At 44.1% G+C, this 16,712-nt stretch overlaps 1 protein-coding gene across 13 annotated transcripts in view; it reads left to right on the top strand.

The window, feature by feature from the left end:
• Positions 1–638: 638 nt before the first annotated feature.
• LOC137421571 (adhesion G protein-coupled receptor L2) overlaps positions 639–16,712 on the top strand; it is a 638,565-nt gene continuing 622,491 nt past the window's right edge. For 12 of the 13 annotated variants that reach the window (XM_068107767.2, XM_078771230.1, XM_068107766.2 and 9 more), the window contains exon 1: positions 639–1,091. The gene's annotated coding sequence lies outside the window, so the exon portion shown is untranslated. The other variant, XM_078771229.1, reaches the window with a different exon arrangement.

The following is a 16,712-nucleotide window of genomic DNA, read 5'->3' as shown; positions in this document are numbered from 1 at the left end:
ATGCGCGCGTCGCGATCGACGGAAGGCGCTCATGGACGCTCGTCCGACGCACAGGTAAAGAAAGCGACGTCATCGTTTGACGCTCCCAGATTTCTGTCCCCATGATGTTTAAGAGAAGTTAAAAAAAAAACAAATGACGTTCCTGCTCCAAACGCACGGACACGGAACACACGCGGCCAGAGATTCAAACAGAGACGTGGAGACAGAGACAGGCACGGGCACAGACAGCTAATCCCACAGTTTCGTAAATCAATGGAATTACGGTGCGAGTCAAAATCCGGACTGGATATGCATGGATCGGAGCGAGAGGTCTATCGCCTCGCTCCGAGTGCTTGCTCCGGGATTTCCCTGCGTCTGCAAGCCGAGACGTGAAATCAAAGGAGCAAGGGGAAGTGGGGGAGGGAAGGGACATATGCAGACAAGAATACGTGCGGACAAGAGTCGTAATGATAGGCAGAGCGAGCAAGAGTGAGAGAAAGATTATATGAAGTCAGATATGGGAAATGTAAGGAATGAGTAGCATTTTTGGAGCGTGAGAAGCAGCGAAGCAGAGAGGAGGAGACAGAAGGAAGGGGGAGGAGACAGGACAGGAGAGGGGAGGGGCCACAGGACGAGGAGGAAGAGTGAAAAAAAAACCCGCGGAGGGAGGGGAGGAGGGACTGTGCTGAGAGGAATTTTCGGTGCAGCCCCGCGGTGCGGCCGGCGAGCGGCGGCCGGGAGCTGCTCACGTTCCGTCCATCTCTCTCCTTTTTCACTCTGTGTCCGCGACTCCATCTCGCCCACGCTCTCCTCGCTTCAACGTCCGAGCCGAAGTCTCCGGAAAAAAAGCGGAAGCCACTTGCTAAGGGGAGAGCCAGGTGCAGGTGGAGGCCGGTCGGTGTGTGAGGAGATTTCTGTGAGGAGAGGCGCGATCAGTGAACGTTCGCTCGGTTCCAGGGAGGTCGACACGGTGCTGCCTGAAGGCGAGAGAGAGGGAGAGAGCGAGAGAGAGCTGCGGAGCCCGAGCGCGCCAGGAATTGAAGTCGACGCGTTTAAAACATCGCGCTTGCCTATCCGGCCGAAGATTGAAGAGCGCGGACAACGTGAAAAAGGTACGTTTCGAGTTGAGTGTGTGTGGTCTCTGCAGAAAACGTGCAACGCACAAGCAAGATTAAGACTGCTCGGAAAACGTGCAATTTTGGAGCGCGAGAGCTCAATAATTTGAGGGAGAAAGCCGAGGAGGACGCTCAATATTATCAACGAGAGGTACAAAGAGCTCGGGAACGGAGATATGGACAGATGGATCTGCGATGTGTATGTATATCAATATGGTCCGAGAAATAGAGCGACAGAGATCGGGAATGTGTGCGAGTCCGCAGGATTGAGGATGGATGTATGTATGTATGTATGTATATATATATATATATATATATATATATATATATATATATATATATATATATATATATTTATATAGGCTATATATATGTATGTATGTATGTATTTTTATGTATGTATTTATATAGGCTATATATCTATATATGTATGTATGTATGTATTTTTTATGTATGTATTTATATAGGCTATATATATATATATGTATGTATGTATGTATTTTTATGTGTGTATTTATATAGGCTATATATATATATATGTATTTATATGTATGTATTTATATAGGCTATATATATATATATATATATATATATATATATATATATATATATATATATATATATATATATATATATATCCATCCATCCCGATCATCAGCTGGGCACTGTCCGTCATCGAGGTTTCGACCCTTTTGGCCCAGCGCGTCAACGAACAAGGGTCCACAACCTTATGGGTTTGTCCGGAGGTCACAGGTAGAGGGGGCAGGCTCTGAGATCCAGGAATAAGCTTTGCCTGGGCTCGTTTTAATTTTCTAATAAGGGAAGTCCCCAGGAAGCACTGTGAAGGAAGAAATCGTCTGTACAAGGGAATATAGAGGAATCATGGCTATAAGGACAAAAGATTAAAAACAATTTTTTTTTTGTAAATTCTAACCCAACCATTCCAGAATTGTTGTCGTAGAACAGTTTGCAACTGATAATGATGTGTAAACAGTGAAGTGGAGATAACATGACGAAAGGCGAGGAGAAACGAGAGGAAGAGAAAGAGAGAGAGTCGTCATGTTTGTCCTTCGCTCGTCCTCGCTCCACATTTTTTTTTGCAGCGCTTGGGTACATCTCTTGCCACTGATTATGTCTCCGTCTTCCCTGCTATCTTCATCTCATTACGTCGCCTACCCTGCTTCCTACTGTCCACGGTGGTGGTTAGTTGAATCCAAGAGGTGATTTTCAGTGTTCCCAGTCTGAGTCATGTCGTCGCCCAGTCTTGGCAGCCACACAGGTAATAGGAGGTAGCCGTGTCATTACAGGTAGGGTGCACACTGTTTATGGTGCTTGCTGCGAGGTTGAATTCGTAGATGGGGATGACTGACTGGTACATTGTTTAAGTGAGGTGGGCACGTGATAATTTTCCCTGTAAACATTCATCTTTTTCTCCAACGCGAGCACTGCTTGCCTGATATTCCTGACTGCGCCGCATAGGAAAGAAGGATTTCTAAAAACGTGCAAGAGCTTCAGGTGATATTAGAAGAGCGATTAAGGTAACGAATTGTAATATGAGAAAACCGATGGATGAGCAAAGTTGAAACATATTTGGAACTGTGGGGAAAAAAAAAAAAAGCGAGAGGGAATCTTTGCATACAAGTCTGCATGGGAGGAGTGATTTTCTTTGGGGGAGAGGGGGTTGTGTTGGGGGCAATGAATTGGATGGGAGATGGCCTCTTAAGAAGAGACGTCTCGAAGAGAACAAGCAGAGCACTGAAGGAGTAAGAGCTGCGGAAGGGCCTCTTGGTGCAAGAGTAGGAATGGTGTAATGACTGAGGTACATACATGTGAATAGGAGAGAAAGAAAGCAACACGGAGAGTGGGGATGGTTTATCGCGGTGGTTTTCGTGGAATCGACATCGCGGTGAATCTCAACTACGTTCGAATTTACAGCCGAATTTACGAGCGATGGGAGAGAGCGTACGGATTGGGTTGCCATAAACCTAACGCTAACCCTAACCCTGGGAGTGGGGTGGGGGAGGAGCGGGGTGTACATGGGAAACAATTAAAAAAACAAAACAACAACCTGGAACTGGATAGGGATTTCATGCGGAGAGCACAAGAAAGATGGAAACCTAGCAGGAGAAACGGGAGCGATTTGGACATGGAGGGTTCATCATAATCTCCGTGCATTGAAGTCGTTGAGGACATTCGATGAAGTAAATTGCTCATTCGCCTTACCTTCTCCATTGGGCTGGCAGGATGGCTTTTTAGCTCTGCTCAATCAACTCGGACCTTTCAAGCCTGGATCCGAATCTTGGCTGAGCTATAAACTGCCATCCTGGTGCCTCACATGCCAGATGATAACCTGTGTGTGTCGATAATCAGATGGACTTCAAGTCGGAGGACCTGTCTGCTATTGTTGGTTTGGTCGACACATGGTGTCCTCCGCGAAGAGATGCCGAGCTATCGCCCGCACCATGGAGCAAATTCCAAATTCCTGCCCGAATGCTCCGAAGGGGCACTGCATTTGCAGCACAGCTTCGCTTCAGTAGTGATGCAACCAGGTTGTGGGTTGACTTCCGAATCGAATCCCAGCACAATATGCCTTCCCTAACGACAAACTTTCCAATGCATGTTCACTTTGTTAATGATGTTGATCTTATTTCAATCTTGCTCCGCACATTATCCTAAGGTGATGCAGTTGCCAGTTGCGTCTAGGATATGGTCTAGGATATGGTGTCCTTCTTAAACAGAAACTCACAAACCTTTGAAAATATCATTTTTCAAATGTTCTCGGGTTAAACAAACAATAACTGTCGAATCGTGCTCTAGTTTGAATATAACGCTTAGTCGTGACCAGTATGTAGTCCCGGTCCATCTTGATGATTTGACTTGACCAGCAAATGTAGCCAACTGAAGGACAAAGGCCTCAATATTTTCCATCATGTTCAATTCAACCCAATTTGTGGTCTTTGGACTCACGTGGATTCTTCAATTTCAATTCTCCATCTGATCTTTGGTCCACCTCTGCTAATCCCAAGGCCTTCTGTAGGTTGTCCGTTTGTCAGTCTTATCGTCCACCGGTTGTCCTTTCTTCTTGCTACGTGTCCAGTTCCATTTCAATTTTTGCCCGTAGCTTTTGTGCAGCCTGGAAAAGTCTGGAAAATGGCGCAACATATTTGCTATTTCTTGGTACAAGGTTGTAGGCTACCACCTTCTGTCTGTCCCTCTCATCATGTCAAACGACATTATTTTTTTTCCTCCCTCTTTAACATCCTGCTCTTTGCCCTCCCCTGACTTCCACTCTTATTCTTCACTCCTCACCCCCTGGTTTTTCAGCTGTTGACTCAGCTGCTTAGGTTGCCGTCTTGCTGCAGAATTTATGAAGATGACCCGGGCAAATGAAGACAAAGCCGCAACCATGATGTTTAGATGAAGTGAAGAATGTGGCATTACAGTGCTGATTGGGGTGATAGAACGCGATATAAAATATGCAAAGGGAGACCATGAGAGATGATGGTCGGCGGAAATTATGTCAAGACGGTGTTAGGAAGCCGATTGAGGAAAGAACATCCGACAAACGAAGTCGAAGATCTGGGAATGGGAAAGCTTATGGAATCCGGTGAATTGAAAGGGTGACATTTGTATTGAGAGAAGGGTGTTAACGCACAGAGGAGAGCCTGGATGTGATGAGCTTCAGGCAGATGGTAAGCTGCAGTTGAGAAGAGGAAAACATGTTCGTGCATTACGCAGAAACACCGTGCTTAGTTGATGACATCACTGTAAACAGCACTCAGAGCATACATTTACATGCACGGTGTTTGAGCGGCTTTTGCTGGTGAATAAAACTTAATGTCTATTTTACTGTCGTCCAAATTGGATATATGTCCAAGGAAGATTAAAATACTTCCAAATATGTGGTCTGCAAATCAATGGATATTTTCACACTCCAGACGAGGCAGGCAGGGTAGCCGAGATGTGTGTGCACTCGCATCCGAGCTGTCTGTCCTGCCTGGGTTTGAACCGTCACACTGGTGTTTCACATGCAGGGTGACGCGTCAATGTGTGCGCCCTCCATCGGATGGACATTAACCCGGCTGTCCCATCAGCCTGCCGGACGTTAAAGATCCCTTGCTGACTTTCGGGACGAGGAGGCGAGTTATTGCCAGTGCCCGAAACAGATACCTTATTCTTGATTTGATGTGCAGGGGCACTGCATGAGTGGCATCGACACACGTCGGTCACACGGTGTCCGGTAATAATGCAATCGGCGGGCTGATTCCTGCAGGTGGAGTGGGGGAGGAAAAGCCGGAGGAGAGGGAGGATGGGAAGAGAGTGGGGATAAATAACGGCTTTGTATTATGCTTTTCCTGACATAAGGCTGCTCCTCAACAAGATATCCTGTTGACCATTCGATACATAATTACTGACCACTCAATGAGCACCATCTTCTTAATTTTTTTGTCCAAATTAAATCCATAATCTCTTGTAATGGGATTTGTTTTTGTTGCTGCATTCATCGATTGAGCTGGATATTCAAACGAGGGGGGATCAAAAGGATTGCTCCTTCAACAAGTATATGTCTGCAGAGCATTGGAATCGGAGAAACTGGGCCATCACTTAGACAAACAAATTGTGACGGCCGAGACCAAAAAAAACTACACAAAGACACCTGTGCTGGAACTTCACTGGCAAAAAAACAATTCCTTCACGACTGGGGAGGAACTTTTTGACGTTGGTTTGCTGTTTTATTTTACAACGTCACTGAAGTTACAAGATAGTCCATCAAATGCATTAATTGAATGGTGGAAAACGCAAATCAAGTACATATATTCCTGATCTGTATTCCTCCTGCACCTACGGTTGAGTAACCTGTGTCGGAATGGTGCTGTGATTGCTTCCAGCCTAGAAAGGTTCCTCGACTGGTCCTGATAATGCCCCTGGGTTCCGTAAAGTGTGTGGTCCTCGAATTATTAATATTATTGGAGTTTCGAGTGTGAGGTCCGATGCTGTGGGGCTGCCTTTTGTAGCCACATAATCAATGCTGTAGGTTACCTTTTTTTGTATTGTAAATCACCTGCTTTTAGCGAAGACCTGTATGTAACAAGCACATTCGTTTCTGCGGAAGGGGCCACTCGGGGCATAATGTATTGAACCATTAATACCGGGATTGTTTATGTGGGTTTGATTTAAATCCCCATTTTACTGGACTCCGACTTCGATTAAAACTATGAATTCACTCCATTGAAATCCCACGTCACAGCTTTTTCCTTGTGAAATTCAACAAAATCTCCTTACGATAAAACATAACAACGGCCTTCTTTAAGACTACTGCCACTATCATATTTCAAGCATTTGGCCCACACTTCATGACCTCTGAACCTTCTCCTAGCAGCTCTCGTTTCCAAAAAGACTGTTTAAACCATTGAGGCATACGTCACCACGCCGGTGTTTGTAATGAATAGACTGTTCTATTTGGTTGCTCTTTTAACCTTTTTGATGTTTCAGTTGTGATTGCTCTGCTGTCTTCTGTGTTGAGATTGGTAATTAAATGGGAAATGGTATACCTTAATTTAAGTGAGTCTCGGATTCCGTCCATTGTTTATCTGAGAAGTAGAGGCGAGCAGGATAGCCTAAAGATGAGGTATGCACGCTTGCCTTTGGGTTGTCTATCCCAGTATGGTCTCTTGTCTCAGCTATAAAATGTTACCCCAATATCGCATGCAGGACGATGCACCAATGTGTGTGCCATCCATCCGAGGGATTTTAATCCAGAGGAGTCTTCCGGCATTGGATATTGTTGGCCGTTAAAGATACCGCGGTGTATTTCATAAAAAGCAGGCGAGGTATCGCCGGCACCCTTAACAAATGACTAATTCCTGCCCAAATCACCTCTGCTCAAACATTAGGCCTGCCCAGATGGTTCCAGAAAGACTTACAGTGTAAATATCTGAGAACTGTAAATAAACAAACAAAAATGACAACGTATTTGTATTGGTTTGAAGTAAATGTTTAGATTCAAATCACAAACTCCAAAAAACAGTCTTTGGGAAGTCAGGCTGTTGGTTTTGTTTCTTACTTTATTCTGCCTTAAAAAATCGTATGAAATTTTCATACAAGTACGGCAGATTTTTAAATGTTGAAGGTTCATGTAAATTAGTGTTTGGAGGGTTGGGGGGCGTGGGAGGTCATTGGGGAGCTGTGGATGAATTACAAGACAGCACATATTTAGTTGTGATGCTTATCCCACTCTTCCCTCCAGGGCTTCAAGCAGGAAGTGCACTGCCATCACATGTCATCTCCCATCCTTATCCACAGTCTCTATTACCCCCATTAACCCAACCTCCTTATTCGTGAGTGGCTCCATTCTCTCTCTCTCTCTCTCTCTCTCTCTCTCTCTCTCTCTCTATCTCTATCTCTATCTCTATCTCTATCTCTATCTCTATCTCTATCTCTATCTCTATCTCTATCTCTATCTCTCTATCTCTCTATCTCTCTATCTCTCTATCTCTCTGTCTTTCTGTCTCTCTGTCTCTGTGTCTCTGTGTCTCTGTGTCTCTCTCTCTGTCTCTCTCTCTGTGTCTCTCTGTCTCTGTCTCTCTCTCTCTGTCTCTCTCTCTGTCTCTCTCTCTGTCTCTGTCTGTCTCTGTCTCTCTCTCTCTCTCTCTCTCTCTCTCTCTCTCTCTCTGTCTCTCTCTGTCTCTCTCTCTGTCTCTCTCTCTGTCTCTGTCTGTCTGTCTGTCTCTCTCTCTCTCTCTCTCTCTCTGTCTCTCTGTCTCTCTGTCTCTCTCTGTCTCTCTCTGTCTCTCTCTCTCTCTGTGTGTGTGTGTGTGTGTGTGTGTGTGTGTGTGTGTGTGTGTGTGTGTTGTGTGTGTGTGTTTTCCAGTTTGTTCATTCCCTTGTTTATTCTGTACAAGGGATGGCCCACTGTCATTGCTTGTGTCAGGTCATCCTTGCTCTTCCAAGTCTCAAAGTTGTAAAGACAAAAGATGCAACGTACACACACACACATACATATATATATAGATTTTTTTGATGGCCCCGACACTTATTGATGTGTTACATCATGTTTACTGCAAGGAATTGTGGGATGCAACCATGGTCGATTTATTTCAATATGGCAGACGTTAGAGTTCTTTTAATAGGAGAAACATATCAATGGTTTTATTTCACCGTGTTCAGTAATTGCCGACAACCAGGTGATCTGTGCAAACGAAGACGATATATAAATACGTGTAATTGTGCTGCCTCACTTCTTACGTACGTGTATGGTTGTTGTTGTTGTTAATAGTCAACCTTGTGAATTTCCACATTCTTGGGACATATTAATGCAGTCATCCAAAGTTTTCATCATTTAATAACAGGTGACATGTATGCTCATAGGATTAAAACATAAATAGTACATTACAGTTTTTTAACTGGGAATTTAGGTCTGGATTATAGTTTTTACCCACGTCAGTGCTGCATGACGTCATTGATTTTCACTTTCTTGCAAAATCACAATAAATAATTTGTTTCTACGGTGCAGAAAGTTCACGGAGGAGCTTGTATTACTGTACATCACATGCAAGATGAGGATATTAGGAGGTATTTGTGTGCCCCTTTACATTAATTACAAGGACATCATCACAGTGAATAGGATACGTATGCAAGTCCTTTATAAACCTACTTTCAGTGGCTGTTAAAAAATATTGCAGCCCTAGGGCGGCCCTTGCAAATTCCAAATCTCCTGTACAAGTCAAACTAAAGATTGACCACTATTCTGTGTTAGGACCCTTTTCCGATTTGTAACTATTGTATTGTTCTCTGCCGACAACCCCATAATACCTATTGGTAAGAAATATGCATTTGGTCCTCGGTCAACGTTGTGGTTACATTCTTGAATCGTTCATTAAGTGAAACGACATTAAATGGATCAATTAATCTCGACGACGTAATAGCAAGTTGTGGGTAAATAATCACGACGTTCTTTTTTATTTGTACACTTAGTCTAGGCTCATATGAGAGCTAACACATAGAACATCTAATAAAGGGAACGGGAGACAAAAGGGGGAGAGAGAGACGGAAGCACAACAACAGTAGGGAACGGGGACATCAGGAGATCTGTGGAAGAGAGATGACTGGGGCGGGGTACACGGGATAAACAATTTGGACACTACTAGGACTTTCAGGAAAGAAAACGGAGAATTTGAAAGATGTAGGTTTGGGGTGGATTAACGGGGGTAGAAAAGATCAAGGTTTTGGATGGGGGAAGATAAGAGATGGTGGTGAACAGCTGTTTCGAAGACCTGGAGGGAGGAGTGGGATTGAAGAGAGTGGGGGAGTTTGTTCCAGAGGTGGGAAAAAAGAGGAATGAAAGAGTGAAGGTGAGCAGAGAGTCTTGATTTTGACAATTTCACCAGAAGAGGGTTGCTGGCAGATCTTGTGCGTCCTGCAGTAATATTTGGGGGACGGAGCACAGATAGAGCTGGGGGAGCAAGGCCGGAGAGGAGAAAGACTGCCAACCTGCCTGCGGTGGGAGAGTGACAGGCCCTCAGAACCCTTGAAGTGTTGGTACATAATTATTATAGACATTAAAACAAACAACGCGTTTAGCAAGGACATCTTGCACTTTCATGTGTACAAGGGTGGTCAGATAGCTTCTTGTTTTATTGGTTTTTAATTTTTTTCCAAATAGGTTTTCTCAAATCAGCAAAAAATGGTCACGTAATTTTTAAAAGGCCTTTTTAATATGTATTTATTTTCTTCTCACTTCACTTTGGCTGTTTCTCTTTCAAGGAGTCAATTTCCATGACGTTATCCAACTGCCACTTGAAATATGCTTTTGCGAATCTTTTGAGAACCTTATGTGTGTCCGTTCCAAACTACGATCCCGTTTAAACTAAAGCCCTGTTTGGCATTCCCATCTGAACGAACGGCCCATTATGTCTGGAATGCAGGTTCAAGTCCCTTGTACTCGATGCTCATTGCAGGCCTTTAGCTACGGTTTTGAAATAGGCCGTCTCACTTCAGGCCAGGGGTCTAGGGGGCCGCCGAGGTCCCCAGTGGCATCCATGGGCAGCGCTCTTGCTAGGGTTATTTATGGTGTTAATTTAGCACAAGAAAGGAAAATGCAATAATCACAAGACACAGTATTAAAACAATGATATGAGCTAATATTTATTTCTGTAACATCAGTAAAGATAGAAGCAAACAGATGAATTTGTTATGCAGCTCCACTGTTTTCATTCCCACTCCTTCCCACTACAACCCTCCCCACCACCCTCTCCCTCGCCCCCCAATCCATGCAATTGTCGATAACCTGATCGATTGAGCATTTCCGCACTATTAATGTGATCTCAAAGCTAACAGGTGTCCTCTGATACTTCAGGGAGGTGGTATGTGGGTGTCCTCTGATACCTCAGGGAGATGGATTCCCCTGACTTGCATAATCCCAGGTCACCTGTGGGCAAGGTGTAGTACCTGTCAGCCCCCCTTGCCAGGGTAACGGTCCACAGCCATACGGTTTACATCTGGTAGATGAGAGTCCAGTCGACTCCAACAACACGGGCGGAAGAGGGTGAATTCCCCAACAGCCAGCAGAGAGAGGGAGAGGAGTGGCGACCCCCCCCCCCTCCACCCCCATCGATACCACACACTTACCCGTGTGTACCAGCCATAGAAAGGCAATATGATGGCACCCGCCCGAGGAGACTCGACATCATCAAAGCTATCAGACAGGACACCTTATTTACGCTCTCCTCATCACCACCTGACCAATTTTCTTGCAGCACAAACTTCTATCTCACAAAGTCTGTGGAGGATGTATACAATATTTAATTTATGTATATTGTGGACATTTTGGACATTGGCAAGACTGGAAGGTAGCTGTAATAGTGAAATTGGGTAAATGGGAAAGATTGGGTTCATATCATAGACAATGAATATATTGGAACCTGATGGGGTGTCAATGAAACAGTCATTATGGGCCAAATGGCCTCTTCCTGTGTCCAACTTCCTTGTATTCGCTCGTATTTCCTTAAAAAAAAAAAAAAAAACATCTCTCGCTTATACAGATACATGTCAAAAATGCGTGAATCCCAGGTGTAGAATGAAAATGAAACCCACATTGTGAAAATGAATTCCCTCCGGAAGCAGGCTGGGGGGAAGGAGGGGTTGCTGCAAATTGTTTGTGCCCATAGCTACTAATACCCCCTCCCTCCGGCAGGTGTCAGTAAACAACGTGCACAGGGGATTTATTTTGTGCCCATGATCTATCCCTGGGTACCTTGAGCATGTTGGGAAATTTGAGCGAAATTGGCCATACTTTTAGTTTCTATAAGGTTCAGACACATAAACTAAATGTTGGGAAATTTGAGCGAAATTGGCCATACTTTTAGATTCTATAAGGTTCAGACACATATACAGAGAATCACCAAATTTTATATAAGTATATTCAAGATATTGAAGTTTCTGAAGTTCAGAAATAACTGTATTCCCCAGGAGGAGCATCAAGAGACTATATTGAGCTGTTTGTTCAAAAAAATATTAAAAAATAGTTATTTTAAAGGATGGTATTGAACAGGGAAAATGGTGAAAACAAAGAAAACTGGAACTGCACTCGGTAGAGTGCATACCTTCACCAGGCTGAACAGTTTGTTTTGTATCCCACTGATAGGCCGGATCTGGATTCGGACCTGAACCAAAATCGAATCGGCTTGTTCTTGTCACCTAACCAACTCATTCACCTAGTTTAGTCATACCTCGTCCATAACGTTTTTAAATATCATGTTATATATCGATTTTCACCCAATTTCTCAATGGTGAAGAATTACTTAGAAAAAAAAAAATTATCGTATCCAAAAACATATTCTGATCTTTACCAAAATCGAATCGATTTGGTCTTGTCACATACCAAACCTGTCCACCAAGTTTCGTCCAAATCTGTCCATAACTTTTTTTGAGATATCGTGTTATATATTTTTTGAGGTTTACCCTATCACTTAATGGTGAGGAATCGCTTAAAATTCTCTGATGCGGGTCCGGATTTGAATCTTCACCAAAAGAAAATGAATTCTTCCTTGTCATATAACCAATCTCTCCACCAGGTTTCATCCAAATCCGTCCACAACTTTTTGAGATACCTGATATATATCATTTTGGCCTCATCTCCCAATGATGAAGAATCACTGAAAAAATTCTAGTAGCTGGATCCGGATTCGAATCTTCACCAAAATCTAATAATTTCGTCCTTGTCGCATACACTACCTCTCCGCCAAAGTTTGTCTGAATCAGTCCACAATTTTTTGAGGTATCTTGTTCAGACAGACAAACAGACAGGGGTGAAAACATAACATCCATCCAACTTTGGTGGCGGAGGTAACTAGAACGACACTTGGTGGAGAGCGTACCTCTGCCAGGCTGAACAGTTTTTAACTCAACTGGACTACCGTCAAGTTGAGTTCATCACATTTTTTTTTTTTTTTTTTGTATACTGAGTCGAGGCTCGTGAAAGAGCTAACATTTACTTCACAAACAAATCAACCAGACAAACAAAATATATAAAAAGAGGGAGCGGAAACAAGATGGGGAGAGAAGGGGAAGCACACAAACACAACATTTGAGAGCAGGGAGATGTGTGGAAGGGAGAGGGCTTGGGGGGAGGAGGCGTGGGAATGGGGGGGGGGGGGGGGTGGGAGAAGTATAAACACAAGGACACCAAGGGCTTCCAGGAAAGAAGTTGGTATTTCAAAAAAGTGGAATTGGGGTGAAATTAGCGGGGGTAGAAAAGATCAAGGTTTTGGATGGGGGAAGATAAGAGATGGTGGTGAACAGCTGTTTTAAAGACCTGGAGGGTGGAGTGGGATTGAAGAGAGTGAGGGAGTTTGTTCCAGAGGCGGGAGAAAAGAGGAATGAAGGAGTGAAGGTGAGCAGAGAGTCTTGATTTTGGCAGTTTGACCATAAGAGGGTTGCAGGCAGATCTTGTGCGACCTGTAGGAATATTTGCGGGACAGAGCCCAGAGAGAGCTGGGGGGGGGGGGGGGGGCAAGGCCAGAGAGGAGTCGGTAGAAGACGGAAAGACCACCAACCTGCCTGCGGTGAGTGAGTGAGAGGCCCTTGGAGTTAGCTTCATCGCGGGAGATTCCAATGATTCTGAATGCTTTGGTTTCAACAGCGTGAAGACGAGCTCGGTGTGAGGCAGCAGCACCAGCCCAGAGGGGAGAGCAGTATTCCATTGAGCTGCGGATGAAAGTCTTGTATGTGGTGAGGAGCTCAGGTGTGCCAAGGAAGGACTTCGCACGACGGAGGATGCCCAGTCGGCGAGAGGCCAGATTTGAAATGTGGTTTTCCCAGGAAAGATCATGGCAGATAGTGAGACCCAAAAGCTTGAGTGACAGAACTTCTTGGAGAGGATTATTCAGAAAGTGGATGGGAGGGTTGTCCAGTCGGTCTTTTCGGAGAGACATCGTAAGAGTGTGAGATTTGTCAGGATTTAAAGACATGTTCCACTTGTTTGCCCAGTCTGTGATTTTGTCCAGGTCTGCAGAGAGTGTGGAGGCTGCAGACTGCCAATCTGGGGGATGAAGAATGGAGCGACAGAGAGTAGAGTCATCAGCAAAGAGATACAGAGGATTTTCAAGAGTCAGAGAGATCATTGATGAAGACCAGAAAAAGCACAGGGCCCAGAACACTGCCTTGTGGAACTCCAGCCTGAACAGGAAGAGGAGATGAGAGAAACCCATTCAGGGCCACACGTTGACTACGACTAGAGAGGAAGTCCGCCAGCCATGCGTGGAGATTTCCATGGATACCAAAAGAGGAGAGTTTGGTGAGCAGAGCGGGGTGCCAGACCGTATCGAAGGCACGTGATATGTCAAGGGAGACTGCTCGAATTTCCTGTTTGGCATTGAGGACCTCCATCCATTGTTGAGAAATCAGAAGCAGCATGTCCAGAGTAGAGTGTCCAGGTCTGAAACCAAATTGATGATCAGAGATCAAGCCATTGGAGAAGAGGAAAGATTTCATATCTGAAGCAATGATGGATTCCATGACTTTGCTGATAATTGGGAGAAGGCTGATTGGTCTGTAGTTGCTGGGATCTGTTTTTGCACCTTTTTTGTGCAAAGTGGTGATGTTGGCAGATTTCCAAGCAGATGGAAGATGACCTTGAGCAAAAGAGAGGGTGAAGAGAACAGAGAGAGGGAGTGAAAGAGCGGAAGAACAGGATTTTAGGACCCGTGGGCTGATGCCGTCAGGTCCAGTTGCAGAATCTGAGTCGAGGGTTGACAGAAACTTTTCCACCTTGTCAGGAGGAAAGGACACAGAGTCCAGGAGCAGCTGGGTACGACTGGGTACGGTGGGTACAGAGAGGGATGGGTTTGGGACACAAGATTTAGAGGCAAACACAGAGTTGAGGCATTCAGCTTTTTCACGTGCGGAGTCAGCCGTGTGGCCATTTGAGGTGAGGGAGGGGATGGAGGGGGAACAAACACCAGAAACAGATTTGACCAGACGCCACCAGGATTTGGAAGAGGGAGACAGATAAGAGAGTTCGGTCCTGAGAACGGAGAGATATTGTTTGAACTGAACTGAACTGAACAACATAACAACTGAACATACTGAACCCTCCGGCGTCCGTCCGTCTGTCGTCGTCGTCGTCTGTCGTCTGTTAACTTTTCGACGTTAACTCTCCAGCGTCCACAAATATCAACCGATTCTGATCAAACTTGATATGCAGCATCCTTACCCCAAGGACCAGGATGGTATTACCTTTCAGCCCGATCCATTGAAAAATGGCGGACTTAGGTGACCATTTTGTTTTTGGTCATGAAAACGACGTTAACACTCGAGCGTCCAAAAATATTAACAGATTTTGATCAAACTTAGAATGTTTAACCCTTACCACACAAGGTAGGTTGCTATTGCATTCCAACCCGATCCGTCACAAAATGGCCGCCATAGGCCGCCATATTGTTTTCAGCTCTGAAACGACGTTGACTTTAACGTCCACAAATATTTATGGATTTTGATCAAACTTGGTGTGTGAGACTCTTACCACACAAGGTAGGTTGCTATCTTAAGTCAAATCTAGTACAGACAACTGACCTACTTTAAAGTTGTCCAGTCAGTTCAGTTGAGTTCTGCTTCCCTGGAAGCTCTAGTTTTTTTTTATCCCACTGATAGGCCGAATCTGGATCCATACCTGAACCAAAATTGAATCAGTTTGTTCTTCTCAGACACCCAACTCATTCATTTAGTTTTGTCATATTTTATCCTATATTTTGCTATACTGTATATATATATATATATATATATATATATATTTCCCCACCTCTCAATGGTGAAGAATCACTTTAAAAAAATAAGTTATCCAGATCTAGATTTTCACAAAAATCGAATCATTTCGTCCTTGTCAAACACCCGACCTGTCCAGCAATTTTTTTCTGAATACATTCACAACTTTATGAAACATCCTGCTAACAAACAGACAGACGGGTGAAAACATAACCTCCGTACACCTTTGGTGATGGATGTAATAAAACAGTACTCGGTCGTCTAGAGCAAAAACAGAAAGGTCTTCAATAAGTTAAAATAAATGACTTTTGGTTGAATTAAATAGAGCACGAACCTGAAATTTATAGTGCCTGTTGTTGCCCAAACACTGCTTTCTCCCAGCCTCTTACACATAATGCAGAACATGTGCATGAAATTCCAACCCTGGATGTACTCGTACTTTAAGCCATCCTTGGCGGAATTTTGTCATCTGCTTCCTCGTACATGCTTTGGAGCATGGCTCGTCATAATGACCTGCATCAGTCCGTGCAAGCTGTGTGTGAGATGCGTCAGGCAATAAACTGGCTTCACGTTAGTCATTCATTGATTCAATATCAAAAGTGGCGACGGGTTACTGGAAACTTTCTTTAAAAATAACTAAAAATCGTTTTTTTGTAAGGCTCCCTCCATCATACGGAAATTGCTCCATTTTTTGTACAGGGTCAAAAGCTCTTAGAAGAGTTGCAACACAAATCATGACCACGCATGCAGAGGAATACATGAGAAAAGCCACTGAGCTTAGGAGAAGTGACACAACATCCTGGAACACTCTTGGTATGGGCAGACGTCACTTTTCTCTCAATGGGGGCAATGTAGGATTTGCTCCTCCTCATGGTTTCCAACTTAACAGGGTTTATCCGTGCTCTATAATTTTAAATACTGAACATCCAGCAACGAAGCAGCATGCACCATTAAAGTATTTGGTATAACTCGGCTAGGGTCAGAATCGAGCGACCTCTCAGACTCAGAGCGTTCGTTCTAACTGTACCATGACTTTAAATTTCGCACTTCAGACAGTAAGTTCTCGTTTTGATTGGTGTTGGCATACGGCTAATTCCCATATCATTACCTATTATTCATGCCCACTACTTCACATGGTTATTTTGATGCTGCCTTTTTCACGAGCTGGGAATCGTCCGCCAAGATGACGTATGGTAACGTAATCAGTCTGATGTCCTTCGTACAACTAATGCCATTTGGAACTGATCGTATAAGCCTGACATTCACAGAGGCAGAATAGGACAGAATAATTGATTAGACAGTTATAGGACTAGAAGCCATAGCCTGAGAGTAAAGAAGAGGAGAATTAGGACAGTAACA

The sequence above is a fragment of the Myxine glutinosa genome, chromosome 2 (genome assembly GCF_964187855.1).
Source record: "Myxine glutinosa chromosome 2, kmMyxGlut1.1, whole genome shotgun sequence".
NCBI classification, from domain to species: Eukaryota; Metazoa; Chordata; class Myxini; order Myxiniformes; family Myxinidae; genus Myxine; species Myxine glutinosa.
Note: the sequence above shows the minus strand (reverse complement) of the source record. Positions and strands in the feature narration are given on the sequence as shown.